General features: G+C 38.0%; 1 protein-coding gene across 3 annotated transcripts in view; it reads left to right on the forward strand.

The window, feature by feature from the left end:
* Positions 1 to 963: 963 nt before the first annotated feature.
* fndc3a (fibronectin type III domain containing 3A) overlaps positions 964 to 12,030 on the forward strand; it is a 92,197-nt gene continuing 81,130 nt past the window's right edge. The window contains exon 1 of one of the 3 annotated variants that reach the window (XM_082180896.1): positions 964 to 1,338. The gene's annotated coding sequence lies outside the window, so the exon portion shown is untranslated. Of the gene's footprint in view, positions 1,339 to 1,383; positions 1,826 to 12,030 lie in introns of those variants that run through there. The other 2 variants (XM_082180899.1, XM_082180897.1) reach the window with 2 other exon arrangements.

Raw genomic sequence — 12,030 nt, forward strand, 5'->3', positions numbered from 1 at the left:
ACAAAGTCCTCCGGCCGGACCCAACATGAAGACATGATGCTGAAGCAGAATAAAATCTCTCTCACTGACCTTGATTTTGCAGTTGCACTACTCTTCTGAGTGTACAGTAACATGGTTTTCATTTAGAGTTTATTTTTTTTACTGTGACCTGTTTGGCTTTTGCAGTTGAGTCACTGTATTTTCACAGTATGCAAGTGCTGAATATACAGACATTCAATACTATACATACAATATTCAGTAAAATACTAAACTTGCAGTGCATACGGTATACAATTTAGGCTATTTACCTTACTACTGTAAGTTGTCATTACTATAGCCTACGTTTTTTTTTGTTTTTTTTCGTAGTTGCATTTTTTTATTTCTTTTTTACTTTATTACAATGTGTTCTCCATTTTTTGAACGAATGATCTGTAATGTTTAATATTTGTGTGTATGATGAAAGCATTGAAAGCTTCAGAGTCAGAGGTTCTCTGAATGTGGTTTGAAAATTTGGTTATGTTTAAGGTTTTGAGAAAGTGATTCATGGTTTCAAGAAATGTGTTTCAGGAATTCATAAAAACTGTATCAAAGTCTAAGTCCAATAAAAAAAAAGAGACCCAGAGGCGTTGCGTTTGTAAACAAACCGCGAGGGCTCCCCCTGTCGGACGCCATCGGTCGGGTACAATGAGGAACACTAAAACCTCCATAGACAATTTCAGGTAGTCGGACATATGAAATTTGAATTTCAAAAGTAATTTTCTAGTGCTAGGACAAATAATTGTAATAGGCCTATTTATAACAGAATACTGAACTAAATGTAACCAGATATAGATTGTACACTCTATGCAGCCTTTATGTCAGTTTCGATTTACCCCGTCAACAACACGTCAGCAAAAAAAAATGCTGGCTATATATTACATAACTATACAGACAGAAAGAGGAAAGGGATGAAATTTGACGCGGCTGTGATACGCATGCGCAGTGACGTGTGTGTACATTCTTGAGCGGAAAATGATGGCGATTATCCAGACGCTTGAAGAGCCTGAGCTCGCTATGGATGGAGGTGGCCGTGAAAACTAACAACACTTACGGGGAAAAGTTGTTTGCTTTGGAAGATCGTGATCTGTCTCGACCCCTGGACGTTTGCAGACGTCGGAAAAAGCGAGTGGATAAAGGCTGAGACTGTAAACTGGTGTAATATTCAAGTGTGAAAGAGCCACGTAGCTTATAGAGATCCAGATCACACACACACACATACACACACTGGCCTAGTGCTTTTAAAGCCTCTACACATACACATCAACCTGAAGAAGAGGAGTGATCGGGAGAATAAGATATACAAAGCGGAACGATCTGTTGGTGAGTCGATTCACGTTTGCAAATGATTTGGTTTTTATTAAATGTGCATTTGCACTGCATATGCTCACTACAGAGAATGCGCGTTTATTTACTCCACGCATTTAGATTTGATTGTGTAAGTGACCTCTCCTTTGAGTCACTTTTAATGTGCAATGATCTGCATATGTTTTAAAAGTGAATATGAAAGAAACAGAGTAGGGCCTGAAGTGCACACGTCAACGTCATCTGATCACAGAGCTGCAGATTAAATACTGCTGCAGTCACTATACTCACTCTGGCCGTGTCTCAAAAGCTACTGAGCTTTCTAGATAGACTGCATTTCTGGGCAGCATGCGCGTGCAGTTTGGTCTTCATTGTCGCGTTAAATAAAACAAGTATTCGATTTCGGCGTTTACATAACTAACTTCTGTCACTTAATGTTCGATTCGAACGTTCTTCGGCAATGCATGATGTTCCGAAAGTGTTCGATTGGAGGTTGCCGGTGATGGTGAGCAAAAATGTTCAATTTAAACTTTCATTTTGCGCTTAAAATGTTCAGGTACAAAGTTCGAATGCATTTTCAATAACAAAAAAGTGGGTTCGAACGTTCTTGCATTTTTTTGTTGTTGTTGAAATGTTTATGTTTGAACGTTCGATTCGGGGTAAATGTTTGGTTTGAACTTTTGAATGTTTCCTATGATGATGCACACAAATTATTAGTTCGTACTGGTCTGTAGTAACAGAAATGTTTTATTTGAAAGTTGATGGCCAAAAATGTTCGATTCAAATGTTCGGAAGTACCCGACAACAACGTTCTCTAGATTGGCAGCTCGCTCGGTTTTGAGACACAGTCACGGTTTTGTTTTAATTGTACTCCTTTAAATTGGATCATTATTATTATTATTTTTTTTAAATAATCAATTCTATTAACAGTTAACTAGCAGTTTCTCAATGCATCAGTTTTAATACCTAAAATCAGCCTTTGTTTTCTTAAAGTTTTAACATAAGGCACCAATGACCAAATTAGGTTTATTTTAATTAGTTGACTAATTATTCCTCTGAGCTGTGTAGTATTGTGTGTAGTTTGGGATTCTAATATTAAAGGTTAAGAGTATCTTTTTCCACCACCAGTGCCATCAAATTTAGAATTAATACAGTTATTATTATTATTATTATTATTATGGTCCCCTTGTCCTCCATTGGTTGGACAAACAGACAATCCCACCCCAAACACATGCTATTGGTTGGACTGATTGGGATGCTGTTTTGAAAGTGTCACAGGACTCAGCTTATAAATGTCTTTCTTATAATTTTTCTACATATTACACTGAAATGGAATGTATTTTGTAAAAAAAACAAAAAACAAACACACTTTACCTTTTAAAATCTACTCAGTCCACCTTCATTCCCTGTTATAATCCAGTTTACCACAAGATGCCAGAAACGTTCAGTAATTCCTTTCTGGCAATATTATGCTCACACCACCACCTACAATTATTTTATTTTTTTAGTTCGCTTATACTATTAATAAAGTTTTTTGTACAAAAAACAAACAAACAAAAAAACAGCTGTTATATAATATATATATTAAAAAAAAAACCTGTCTGAAATGATCTGTTTTTAAGGGATGGTTTCTTTAAGGCTTGTCAGTAAATGGCAACTGTTATGATTGGCTAACCCCATTGCATAGAAAACAGTATCAATGGCCACTTTCTATTGTATTTTGCTGGCAAAGCATTAGCTGTTGTCAGATCCAATACAGCCGGCTGCTTTTTCTTACAGTGCAAGTGTCTTTGTGAACTCTCCATTACACAGTGCCTCCTTTACAAAACAATCTGCAATCAGATGCTTCGAACAAACATGTTAGTTGTGTTGGACTTGAAGCAGTGCTGCGCAGATCGATCGATGACAGTTAGTCATCCTATTGCAGTATTTTTCATAAATAATTTTTTTTTGTGAAAAAATATGAATAAAAAGGAAGTAAAGGGATTGTTTTTCAAGTAAAGACAAGGTAATACTAATTGTACATACAGCACACAGTGAAAATGACTCTTGCCTCATTTAGTATATGCAGTTCTATGAATATACAAATGAGCCCCGCCTCCACTCACACCAGCTCAGAGATCCACTCGTTGACGATCACACGTTGACTTGATTGGTTACAAGGTCGTTTGTGATGTCAGAAACACCAGCGATTTCAAACCGCGTTGTTAAGACTGTCTTTGGTTCACTGCAGTGTTAAGGAGAAAATACTCAGCAATGGTGTATGAATTTGCACATGGTTTGTCTTAAAGCGTATTAAAAACAACACATACATATAAACATTACATTTTTATTATAAGGCATAACAATTTTTTTCAATGTAATTTTGGTGATCAAATAGGAGTTTAAAGGGATACAATGATTGAGTACAGGGGGACTTTAAAGGTAGGGTAGGTAGGAATTTTATAAAAAAAACTTTTTTCCAAATTTGTTTAAACTTTCTATAAATATATCAATACATAATTAAAATGTAAGTACTCTGAAAAAAAGAGTATAAAAATCGAGTGACTCTAGACCGTTTAATCTGCATTAAACACAGCTCATTATTTCCATCCCGGACGAAACAAAGGATTGGCTTAGGCGACTGTCACTCTCTCTCGCAACCATGGCAACCACCCTTTTGCCACAGGATCTGCCCACTTGCGCGCACCCGTTTGATTTGAGGAATTCGAGAGGCACGGAACCTAGGAATAGCAAAACAATGGCAGAGAAAGAGCAATCAAAATTCACATTACCGGCATATGCAATTAGCGAAGGCAAACAAGGCAAAAAAAGGAAGACAGTACTAGAAAAGGTAATGAACAAAAAGTCTTTGGATAAACAAAGAAATAAAACGCGTGTCAATATCCTCGGACCCTAGTTGCACGACCTCCTCTGCTTCGCCCTCGACCCCGGACCTGTCCTCGAGCTGACGATGCGGTACTTGTCTCTGGAGTGTAACGTTAGTCCTCATCAAGAGTCAACAATGTTTTCATCATGGAAACTCTTACATGCAGAACACCATATATGTTATGAATCTTACACGGAATTCATCTTCATCACAGTGTAACTGATGGTAATGGGAAAACGTGTATCAATGTAACCTGTTTTTAGCTTTGCCTTATAGATATAACTAGCTCGTTAGCAAATAAAAATATATTTTAAACTTTACCAATGCTAGCTTGATAGTGAGTACTAAAATACATCTTATTTGTTTATATTCATAATGATAAAGTTAGATTTTTTTATTACATGTGATTCTGACATGATGTCACTGCGCTCCTCTGCGCTCGTCTCAGGTAAATAATGCGTCTTCCAGCCCAGCGGTCGGAGTCGCGCGTTCATGTGTTTTGGGGGCGTGGCTTTGGAAGGAGCCCAGAAGGGAGGGGGTGGAGTGAATGGAAATAATGAGCTGTCTTTAAAACAGTCGTGAGAGGTCTACAGACACTCGATTTTTATACTTTCTTTTTCAGAGTACTTACATTTTAATTATGTATTGATATATAAATAAAGTTTAAACAAATTTGGAAAATACGTTTTTTAGACAATTCCTACCTACCCTACGTTTAAGTAACTGAATGCCAGTGGGCGGGGCCTAAGGTGCGTTGTCTTGATCTAGAGGCAGTCATATGCAAATGTATATACCCGTGTGATGTCACAAATCCCACAATATCCAAATGAGATGTTTTTGATGCTTAATAAAATAAATGCGTGCAGGATGTTTTAATGGTACAAATCTCTTATATGTAAAAAAGCTCAAGGGAAATTTGATTTCTCATGTCATGACCCCTTTAAAGAATAAATAAAATTAGGGTTTTATGGTGAAGAAGAGAACATTAAAAAGTATATAATTTTTAAAACTTTCACTAGCTTTCAATTATTTTGTTTTTCACACAATGACAGGCTAAAACCGAGGCTATTTTACAGCTAGTTTTCCATCACGGCACTGCAGGACACTTGGTTATTTATTAATAGAGTCATGGCTAATAACTATGCAAACATCATTGCTTGTTTTAGTCTGCTTCATGCTGTGCTACATTTACTTATTTTGTTTTGAATGAGTCTACACTTTTCCCTGTAATATTGTAGAGTCCACATTTACAGCTGCATGGTAATTTCATTAAGTATCATTCCCAAATGTCTCTTTTTATTTATTTACAACATGCTTTGCTTGGCATACAAGAAACTTTAAAATCACGTGTTGTACATTATATTCCCCGCTGCTTTAGAGCATGCACGCTTCCTTTTTCACCTGTCAATCATAGCGCGTATGTTATGCATCCGTGCTTTGATACAGATCTGTTATCCATCACAGCATAGAGCAAACTTGTTTTCTTGGACACTGTGTTCTGAGGAAATGCATATATTTTAGATTGTGATGAGAGCTTAAGTTACATTGTCCACTATGGATGGGAAAAAAATCGGTACAACATAGTATTATGATTAATATGATATTTTGCGTGAGGATATTGTATCAGTACACGGATGCCGAGTGTTTATCTTTTCAGGGCTTGAATTTCGGCTTGGAATTGCGAGTATTGTTCATAATTTTTACGTAAGTTCCGCACATAATGTGGGAAATTACAATAATATTGGGAAATCTTTCTTTCATACCTGTAGTTTCACAGTGCGAGTAAATCAGAGCTTCTCCCTCTCTCCCTCTCTCCCTCTCTCCCTCTCTCCCTCTCTCCCTCTGCCTGTTGCAGCTTGTGCGTTCTCACATATTTATGAACATTGACTTTGCAATGAAGGCTAAATAACTGTTACCAGCTTAATGTTGTCAAAGAAGAGTCTGGAAAGAGCGATGCAAAGCAGCATATCCTTCTCCGTCATTTTTATTTTGGCTCTTGTTCTAAACTTTGCATGCAATGGCGTATTCGCTACTTCTTTTATCCTTCTAAGCAAATGTCCTGTATAGGTGCATAATCACATCGCAGGATGTGTGTTGCAAAGTTTAACCATCATAAACCATCATTTTGCACGCATTTTAGGTTGTCAGTTTAAACATTCAAGCTATTTTAGCTGTTTTCTGTATGCACGAACATAGAATTGACGTCGCAAACACGTCTCCTTGCCCTTGAACAGACACATACACACAAAATAATGTCAAAATGCCCGTCTCTGTGAGGATCCGCGTAAACGCAGTCGCTTATGGCTTATGTGAAAGCCATAAGCCCCCCCCCCCCCCCCCCCCCCCAAAAAAAGCGCATCCATCCATCATAAAAGTAATCCATACGGCTCCAGGGGGTTAATAAAGGCCTTCTGAAGCGAAGCGATGCGTATTTGTAAGAAAAATATTTGTAACTTTATAAACTATAATCAGTGGCTTCTGGTAATGGCTGTTGTGTTCACAAGTCTAGTTCTAGTAAGTCGGAAAAGATTAATCATATTTAATTCACACAGTGAACACTATCCGGTGTTTTTACATTTTATTTTTCAGTTTCTGTTCCTGAATACTGTTAGACTTAAAAATGTAAAGCACTGTTTATTTCATTTGTATCTTTGTTCTACTGGATTTATCTGCTTGTAATTTGTTTATTTTCCATGCAGATTCACTCCCCTACAAAATCACCCCAATCAATCTAGAATGATTAATTCTTTCCAAATAGAGCTATTCAAGCCATCTGGTGACAATTTCATATCACTATATATAATCAGAAAAACAAAATATCACAATATCAGTTTTTTTCCAATATCGTGCAGCCATAATCTGCTGTTCAGTATACTTAGAAAGCATGCAGACATGATTGCGGAACACAGAAAATGAAAACCCAGGCTGTCACTGTCATCGTGCTCGTTCATAATCATAAACAACACGTTTGACAAGAAAGACAGCAACACTCAAATGTGTCTAATGTTGTGAGAGGGTGAAGAAGGATATATACAATTTATTACAAATAATACAATTATATACAATTTGATTTTAAAAGAGTGTAGCCGGTTGGTTGTTTTAAGATTGTATATAATTTGCAGGCATTAGTGAGCCGCTATCAGTATGCTGTGTATTGAAATCACTGTTGAATCCACGGTTGCTTTTCACTTTCACTTGCTGCGACTCTGCAGCTTGTGTTGAATGGAGCAGAGAAGACGCTTTCAGTTTATAACTGTAAAATGCCCAAATAACAGTTGATAACTCTAGTCCAACTGAACTAATGGTTTTTATTTCTATAAAAAAGCAAACCAACATTGAGTGTGGTGCCACGGTGGGCAAGTAAAGTAATCTGTGTACTGCCGAACACCTGCAGCAAGCCTGATGTGAAGATGTGAAGTTAACAGACTGAGAACTTCATCTTATTCGATAAAAACATACCTAGACAAATAAAGGGGACATTTGCAGTTGAAAAAAACTGTAATTAATCACAGTATATCGTTATATACACTGCCTGACCAGAAAGAAAAAAAGTCGCTGTTTGGATTTAAATGGGTAAATGATGAGCAAAAGTCTATGATTGGATCATTATTGCAGTGATTATGATGTTTCTAGCATGTTATATGTTCGACAACAGTTCTTCTAACCCTAACTGATGGAGTGTGTAGCTTTTCATTTCTTAGACAACCAATATGAAGACACATCATTGCCATATTCCAGGATGACAATGTCAAGATTCATCAGGCTCAAACTGTGAAAGAATGGTTGGGACGAAGCATGAAGAATCATTTTCACACATGAATTGTCTCCTCTGAGTCCAGACCTTAAATTCCCTGAAAGTCTTTGGGATGTGCTGGAGGAGACTTTACAGAGTGCTGGACTCTTGCATTGCCAATACAAGACCTCGACCAAAAGTGTATGCACCTCTTGATGGAATAAATCAATGTTGTGGTGTTATATCCATCAAGAGGTGCCAACCAGTCTCTCACTGTCTGAGCCTGATGAGTCTTGACATTGTCATCCTGGAATATTTCCATGATGTGTCTCTTCCCACGTGTTTGTTTAATAAATGAAAAGCTACACACTGCAGGTGTGGGTTAGAAGAACTGTTGCCAAACATATAACATGCTAGAAACATCATAACCACTACAATAATGATCCAATCATAGACTTGCATTTAAATAAAAAATTTCACAAAACGTTTAAAATCGCAATAATATAATTTCGTGGCTTAAAGGATTAGTTCACTTTCAAAAAAAATTTTGCTGATAATTTACTCACCCCGATGTCATCCAAGATATCCATGTCTTTCTTTCTTCAGTCAAAAAGAAATTAAGGTTTTTGAGGAAAACATTCCAGGATTTTCCTACACAGAATGGACTTCAATTGCAAACAACAATTCCAATGTTGTTGTGCTACATCAAATGTCCGTCTCAGTGCAGCCTCCAAGTCTCGACACGATACCAGTCGAGAAATAAGGGTCTTATCTAGCGAAACGATCGTCATTTAAAAAAAAAAAACCCAACAATTGTACACTTTTTAACCACAAATGCCTGTCTTGTACCATCTCTGAGATGCGCCACGTATTCATGTTGGAAAGGTCACGAAAAAATAAATAAATAAATTAAAACAAAGATGTCGGATGATTTTGAAGTTGGAGGAGAAAATTTGATAATTTTTCGCCCTTTCCTACCTTTTTGAACTGGAGTACACAGACAAATAACTTAGATAGATGACGTGACGCGTTACCTTTCCAACGTGAGGATGTAATGCGTGGCGCATCTCAGAGATGGTACACGACGAGCATTTGTGGTTAAAAAGTATATATATATATTTATTTATTTTTTAATTACTGATCCTTTCGCTAGATAAGACCCTTATTTCTCGACTGGGATCGTGTCGAGACTTTGAAGCTGCATTGAGACGGACATTTGAACCTTCTTTAAACATTGGTATAGTTGGTTGCCATTGAAGTCCATTATATGGAGAAAATCCTGGAATGTTTTCCTCAAAAACCTTTTGACTGATGAAAGAAAGACATGGATATCTTGGATGACATCGGGGTGAGTAAATTATCCACAATTTATTTTTTGAAAGTGAGCTAATCCTTTAAATTCGCCATGAACCGGAAGTTAAAAACGACTTTTCTCCAGTGTTGTGACGTATTTCCAAGTGAAACGGAATATTGAATAGAGGAGCAGGGTTTTACTTCAGCGCTCCTCTCCATCTCTCCCTCATAGCAGACTAACGGTTTGAGGTGAGTTGCCACGCCCTCGCGCCATAGCACATGACAGGAAGAGAAGTCGTTTCAAGGGGGGAGGGAAGGATAACGTATTTGATTAAAGAATATAAGGGCACATGGATTTTTTTTCATTAATGAAGTGCACAGATAAATCATTTGTAATAAACACTACAATATTACATACAGTGAGAAAAATAAGTATTTGAACACCCTGCTATTTTGCAAGTTCTCCCACTTAGAAATCATGGAGGGGTCTGAAATTGTCATCGTAGGTGCATGTCCACTGTGAGAGACATAATCTAAAAAAAAAAAACAGAAATCACAATGTAAGATTTTTTAACTATTTATTTGTATGATACAGTTGCAAATAAGTATTTGAACACCTGAGAAAATCAATGTTAATATTTGGTACAGTAGCCTTTGTTTGCAATTACAGAGGTCAAACGTTTCCTGTAGTTTTTCACCAGGTTTGCACACACTGCAGGAGGGATTTTGGCCCACTCCTCCACACAGATCTTCTCGTGATCAGTCAGGTTTCTGGGCTGTCGCTGAGAAACAGTTTGAGCTCCCTCCAAAGATTCTCTATTGGGTTTAGGTCTGGAGACTGGCTAGGCCACGCCAGAACCTTGATATGCTTCTTACAGAGCCACTCCTTGGTTATCCTGGCTGTGTGCTTCGGGTCATTGTCATGTTGGAAGACCCAGCCTCGACCCATCTTCAATGCTCTAACTGAGGGAAGGAGGTTGTTCCCCAAAATCTCGCAATACATGGCCCCGGTCATCCTCTCCTTAATACAGTGCAGTCGCCCTGTCCCATGTGCAGAAACCCCCCCCCAAAGCATGATGCTACCACCCCCATGCTTCACAGTAGGGATGGTGTTCTTGGGATGGTACTCATCATTCTTCTTCCTCCAAACACGTTTAGTGGAATTATGACCAAAAAGTTCTATTTTGGTCTCATCTGACCACATGACTTTCTCCCATGACTCCTCTGGATCATCCAAATGGTCATTGGCAAACTTAAGACGGGCCTTGACATGTGCTGGTTTAAGCAGGGGAACCTTCCGTGCCATGCATGATTTCAAACCATGACGTCTTAGTGTATTACCAACAGTAACCTTGGAAACGGTGGTCCCAGCTCTTTTCAGGTCATTGACCAGCTCCTCCCGTGTAGTTCTGGGCTGATTTCTCACCTTTCTTAGGATCATTGCGACCCCACAAGGTGAGATCTTGCATGGAGCCCCAGTCCGAGGGAGATTGAAAGTCATGTTTAGCTTCTTCCATTTTCTAATGATTGCTCCAACAGTGGACCTTTTTTCACCAAGCTGCTTGGCAATTTCCCCGTAGCCCTTTCCAGCCTTGTGGAGGTGTACAATTTTGTCTCTAGTGTCTTTGGACAGCTCCTTGGTCTTGGCCATGTTAGTAGTTGGATTCTTACTAATTGTATGGGGTGGACAGGTGTCTTTACGCAGCTAACGACCTCAAACAGGTGCATCTAATTTAGGATAATAAATGGAGTGGAGGTGGACATTTTAAAGGCAGACTAACAGGTCTTTGAGGGTCAGAATTCTAGCTGATAGACAGGTGTTCAAATACTTATTTGCAGCTGTATCATACAAATAAATAGTTAAAAAATCATATATTGTGATTTCTGGATTTTTTTGGGGGGGATTATGTCTCTCACAGTGGACATGCACCTACGATGACAATTTCAGACCCCTCCATGATTTCCAAGTGGGAGAACTTGCAAAATAGCAGGGTGTTCAAATACTTATTTTCCTCACTGTATAAAAATACGAATTGTAAGAATCGTGATATCATATCATGGGGCCTCTGGCGATTCCCATCCCAACTGTCCAATTGAGTTTTCCAATCTTTTCCAGTCCTTTAATGATCTAAAATGTTGTAATTGTGGCGGTCACACAAGCTTTATGAAGTCACTAGGAAAACCACCGGATTTCAAATACAACAGAAGGACACTCACAATGGCTTTCTAAACCATCTATATCCCATTTAGTCAGAAGATGAGAATTGCACTGGTCACCGTTTGCATCACAAGTGGTTTGTGGTGGGACTAAAAGATGATCAGCTGCAGCTCGACAGCTGCGTGAGGCAAACCGGGACTGAAACTACCCTGTTTGGACAGTCTGAAAACTCCTGTTCTAACCACTGAAACTGATACGTTGACGCACAATCAGAAAGTTCGTTTGCAAGAACATCTGATAAGCTGACATCTTGCCAGATTTTATTATAACTACGTGGGAATGTCTTCTTGCTCTTGAGGCTAGTTCTCAAAATTTTTGTTGTTTTGGTGTCGATTTCAAGTAGGGTTTCTCGAATCTTTTGTTTTACATATTGCATAACTAGCTTCATGACCTAAAAAAAAAAAAAAAATAATAAAAAAGATGAAATGCTTAAATTGGATTTTTACTAAATTTCCACAATTCAACAAAAACAAGGCATCAAATTAATAAAACCTGACCATGAATTGGCTGCAGTGGGAACAGAGTCTTATTTTCTCACCATAATATCTATTTTTTCTCTCCTGTAATTTCTGCTCGGATCATTTACATTTCATTCTT

Source organism: Leuciscus leuciscus (genome assembly GCF_965113295.1).
Source record: "Leuciscus leuciscus genome assembly, chromosome: 9".
NCBI lineage: Eukaryota > Metazoa > Chordata > Actinopteri > Cypriniformes > Leuciscidae > Leuciscus > Leuciscus leuciscus.